Below are 6,018 nucleotides of genomic sequence, written 5' to 3' on the forward strand. Positions count from 1 at the left end.
TTCTTGGTCCTTCGAGCCGGATCGCCTCCATCGTGTCCCATCTCCGTGACCAGTCCACGTTGCTCGCCTGTCGACAGCTCACATACTAGGTGTGTGATAAAAGACCAAGAGCGTTAAATTCGAGTCTTGGCCAACGTCTTAGAAAGCGACCCACGGTGGTGGGGCCCGATCGAGGTGGACCAGACCCGGCGACACCGACCAGGTAGATACAGACACACTGACACAATCTTGCGTAAAAGCGTATTTTAAATTCAGGGAATTTAAAATAGCGAAAGTAGCTCGTCGCGACTGGAAGCTCCCCACCTCTGTGGGTTTAAAGTAGCTCGTCGGCTGGTAGCTTGGAGCTCGTCGACTGGAAGCTCCCCACTTCTGTGGGTTAGGTTTGGAGCTCTGGGTAGCTCCCCCAGCTGGGTCTAGACAGGGTCTAGGGAATAAGTAGCTCGTCTACAGAAAGACTGGCAGCTCCCCTTATGATAAGGGTTCCGATCGCGCGAATAAGTGTGAATGTGAATGTATGTGTGTGTGTATTGTTTTAATTAACGGAGCAAGCTGAATTTTCACGGTCCAATAAGAGACTGAGCTGCTCCTACTGTGTTTTTCTTTTACTGCTATTCACTGACGTGCTGGTGAGTTGAGAGAACGGTCGAGTTCCGTCTCGTAAAGTTCACACCGCTTTTGGAAATAGTCCGAAAGTAGAAGGGCGTGTGAGCAACCACTCTCGTCTCTAATACCAGCGAAGGTGATAGCAGCTGTATCGTGTATATATTACTTAAACAAAAATAAGTAAATACATAAATAAGATGGGTAATCAAGCAAGTGAAATTAAAACTCACTCCTGCTGACGAGCAGTGGTGAGAAAAGAAAAGTCCAGACGCCGGACAAAAACAGTGTCTGTAAACTGAGAGATTTAAGAAAAAATATAAACAGTCGGAAGAACAGAATCCAACTGCCAGTTTAGTAAAACCAGAAGACGAGACACTGTGCAGTCCCCACAATCCTTTTAGTAAACCAACACTCATTCCTGCAGCCGCATCTGCAGCACCACCCATATCAGGAAGAACATAATAATCCCTTATTAAGTGAAAACTAGAGATCAAAGTAGTTTGAAGTAGTTTAAAAGGGTTGAAAACAGACCCCACTGAGTAGATATAAATATAAAAAGTACGAAATAAAGATGAACAAAGGGAAAATTACAGTAGAAATGATCTTTAGAGTATTTGAAATTAATAATAGCAAGGATAACAACCTGTAAAGTGATATTATCAATGAAACACAGTTGGCATGATGACCATGCCCAGCATGTATAAAATGAATATAAAGCAAATAATTCACACGAAAATATTTTAATAAGATAAATAAGGTATATTAAGGCTGTGTCACTGTTCAGCCAAGGACAGTGTGTGAAAAGGTAACTGTCTCCACCTTGGGAAAAGGATGATTCTGCAGGTCATCTGAAGCCCTTGATGGATACAAAATAAAATATAAATAATATATTATAATAGAACTGCCTGGTCCGCCATGCAACAGAGAGAACAAATGTGACCGCAGATTGGATGAATTCTAAATTATCTGTTTGCTGAATAAGATGATCCTAACTAACAAATTGGCTCAGGAGTAGTATAGTGGTACACACTGATAAAATATTATAATATGCTATTGCTGTTATATAAGACAAAGAGGATAATATTAACAATGACATAATATTAATATGAAGAGGCACCTTAATCGGTTATGATGTGAGGTGGATAATTGTTAAGCAGTAGTCTGCATCAAGCTTAAGGTTTGCTAAAACTCAGTGTAATGACATGTGAGATGAAGACAATACAGAGAATAACTAAACTAATGAAGTGCATAGAGGCACTTAACCAGCTTGAAACCTATCATCCTAGAATGACACATTGCTGAGATATAGAGCACACCTATAATAACAACCAATAAGCAAAACCCTGTAGACAACAGCTACAACTACAGGATTGAGAAGCTGAATTAAATATGTAGACACTGCTGATGAGCATGTTCCACATTTTCTTTTCTTTTTATTTGTTTCTTTTAGAGCAGAAGCTGCTGTAACACACCCAAAGAAAGACTCTAGGTCTGACCAACCGTTTCAGTCATGGGCAAAAAGATGTCAGTCAATAAAATTCTAAAAGATAATTTATTGACAAAAAATATATCAAGAGATAAAAGATAAAACAGTCCAGTGTCCCACTTAAGAATTGTATAAAAACACACAGTCCCAAGGCCAGAGCCAGCTATGCCACACAGCCAAGTTGCACTCCACATGTTGCCTTTAACAGGGTTAGAAGTTGTCCTTGGAGACCCACCACCCTGCAAGCATATAGTCAGTGGTCACTCAAGCCTCTGCAACTCTGCTGCCTTTAGGCTGTGGCATATAATAGGCCCTGGCCTGCACAGAGAGACAAAACGACACACTTAATATAAAATTCATAGGGCAAAACCCATCCATCCCAAACATATCTGATTTCATCACATTACATACCTGCACAGAGAGACAAAACAACACAGCAGTGTTTGTAGTGTGGGCTATAAGTAGACCAGTGTGTCAGTGCAATCAAGTACACCTGCCTCTAATTAGTCCAACCCCATTCCAGCCATTGGCTCACCAAAAATGTGACACACACAAAACCACTCCCAACCCAGTGCAACTTCACACAATAATATGGAGCTGAATTAACACAGGCACATTAGTCTACCATGTTACAAGCTGCATGCTATTACAAGCCAACATATGCAGACTTCTGCCTTGTTCGGGTGGCAGCATTTTTCTTTTTTCTTTTGTGTCCTGACACGTTTATGTTTTTTGTTTTTGTTTGATTATTTTGTTGGTTTTGGAAACGAATTTAACCGAACTTGTGACAATACTTGAGAATCACAGTGACACATAGTGATTAGGCATATGATTGAAAAATGCCTAGGTTTAGAGCTGTGAGCTATGAGCTGTGAGCAATGCAAAGTTAAATATATATATATTTGTATAAATGGGAAACAACCCTAACTTGAAAGTTTGAAATGTGTGAGATCCATGAATTGTTTGAAGAACTAGAAATTATCTAAAAATGCCTTAAGTGAAAATGTAGAGTTGCATCTATTCTCCCAAACCAAAAAAAAAAAAAAAAAAAAGGAGAAGAAGCATTCTGTAACTTAGAAATAAGGCTGACGTGTTGACAACAGACTAAAACACTAATTCGCAGGTGGCTATCAGGAACAGAGAGGCGAGCAAAGTCACAAACACCAAGGCTGCAGACAGCCACGCAGCAACAGCAGATAACATAGAGACAACGCCTGCTAGAACCGTGGAGAGGAAGGTCACTTCACACGAGATTGTAGGAGTAGGCCACAGAGAAATAATGCAAAACAGTTTTGAGGCAGCCACTTAAACTGACAGTTTTCAAAGGACAAATTAGTTGTAAAGTCAGCTTCAGGCCACACAACTGTACAACAATTAACTGCCCCTTTAGAACTAGTACATACAGCAAGTGGCCGCAGGTGCTTTATTAAATGCATATATGACCCGTCGTGTCCAGTAAATTTGCTAGGTAGAGACGCTCTGACAAAACTTAAGATAGCAGTCATGCCATTCTTTTCTGGTATTAAACCTGAGTGCATGCTAAATGACACCCGCCACATCCACTTTCCAGAAACCGACCGAGTATCACAACATTCTGAGATTTAAACAAACTCCAGGCCCAGATCCACCTTATGATCAGCAAGTGTGGAAGCTAGGAGAACAGCATTTGACCTTACAGCACAGGCCGAAATTGTGTAGGTTACGCAGTAACCACAAATAGTAGAATAATAGAAGCAAAACCCCTTTCTTCTTCATGTTCTGCACAGAGCGCTGAGCTGATAGCTGTGATACGCGAAAGCTAAATACACAAAGACAAACTAATAAACATACATACAGACAGCCAGTATGTTTTCTCTGCTGTGCATCATTTTGCAAAAAATTTGGCATAACAGAGGAATGATTACACCAACTGGAAACTGACAGAGCAGCAAAATAGGCGGCACAAAAGACAAACATCACATTGATGGCAGTAAACACACATCAGATTCCACTGGATGTGTTGAAAAATGAACAAAAGCAGCAAGCACAGCAGAGCAGGCAAAATGGCTAAAACACGGTGCAGTTCTGACAAACGACTTAATGATGTGTTATGGCAAGCTAGTGTAGCCAAAATTCCTTCACAAAATGGCGGCATTAGTGACTCATGGCTGTACGCATTTGTCAACGGGGGGACTGACCAGTATTGTCAACTCTCATTTCTACACTGTAAATTCTACACTGTAAATTTTGAAACCTCAGCAAAACAATTTGTCAGAACGTGCATGACGTGTCAAAAATATAATGCTCAGGGAAACCTGAGACCACACAATCCATATGGACTTTATTGAGCTAAATGAATGCCAAGGGTAAAAATACACCCTAGTGGTTATAGATGTATTCTCAAAGTGGCCAGAAATCTACCCAGTGAAAAAGGCAGATACAATTTCAGTAGCAAAATGTATGTCTAAGTTGTAGGAAAATAAAGAGATGATTGTAAATGACGAAGAATGTAATGATGTCTATCAAGTGTCTTGCAGATCACAGCCCGGTGACTGGGTTCTGATCAAAGTGCTCCAAAGGAAAAACTGGAGCTTGCAAAATAGCGGAACGACCATCTTGCATCCATCAGAGCCAGTAAGTGAAGCCATCTAAACACAGCTGACGGCAGGCTTGCCCACTTGTTGTGATCTCGCCCGGTGGAGGGGTCAGCTTTCCTGGCCGGGGGGTCTACTCGCGACAGGAGGGTGTGTCCCGTCGTCATGAGGTGGTGGCTCTTAACAACTGCAGCGGCCCTGACCATGGCCGGGCTCCTCATCTTTGCTTCCGTGAGGGACAATAAGTCACGCTATATGAAGAAAAGGCAGACACTGTATGACAAAGGAAAGTACACCAAGTTTCCCCATGGCTATGCCACTAATTTCTGGTGGCAGTTTATGAACACTACAGCTTACTTGAATAATAAAACTGACTGCTATGCAAATACATATACACTTTCTGCCCACCGAGGAACGAGAGGAAGTGTATGGACTGTTCACTCAACGAAACCTGTGCCAGTAACGCAACACTGATGAGCCTCAACTGTCGCTCCAACTACAGCTACCGAATGATACTACAAACAAAGACTCATTACCAGACAGGATGTGCACGGACGGCACCAAGCAGTAAAGGAACCAGAGTTTCGCATCTGAGGAGGAGTGAAATTCTTACAGAGCTTGATCCCCGGCATTGGAGTTGCCGAGGTGCGGGATCATGTGGAAATCAACCGATATGCTCTGCTACGACACATCAACTTGACTAAGACCCTGGGAACCGCCTTAGCAGGTGAACAGCAGGCCATCAGAACGATGGTGCTGCAGAACAGACTGACACTAGACCTGCTAACAGCATCACAAGGAGGAGTTTGCAAGCTGATCGGGGAAACATGTTGCACTTTTATCCCTGATGGATACGAAACTGGAGGAGACATTTATGAAGCTTTGCAGAATTTGACCGCTCTGCAAAAATATGTCACTGACCACACACCTGGAGCAGCTACAGCACAAGGCTGGCTGGACTGGCTGTTCAGCGGTTCATGGCTGGCTGCTGTAGCAAAGCCATTTTTCCTTCTAGGTCTCATCATGATAGCACTGCTCATATTAGTGTTGTGTGTGTTGCCATGCCTAAGAGTAATGATTTCAAAGATGATAACAACTACAATGACTGCTTATGTTGCCGTGCCTGAGGAAGACCAGCATCCCGTTGCAATTCTGTTAGAGGAGAACTTGTAATAACTGCTAATGAATGACGTGGTGATTAAAAATGACTTGTCAAGTGATCACGCACTGATTAAAACATTAGTAGGTTATGCAGGTTTTCATCCTTTTATTTTTTGAAGTTTTCAGTTTTAAATATAAAGTTTTCATCCTTTTATTTTTTGAAGTTCTCATCATTTTATTTTTATTTTTTTGAAG

This window comes from Rhamphochromis longiceps, linkage group LG3 (assembly GCF_057381845.1).
Source record: "Rhamphochromis longiceps isolate RC_006_pf linkage group LG3, R_longiceps_female_GT1.1, whole genome shotgun sequence".
In the NCBI taxonomy this organism is placed as follows: Eukaryota; Metazoa; Chordata; class Actinopteri; order Cichliformes; family Cichlidae; genus Rhamphochromis; species Rhamphochromis longiceps.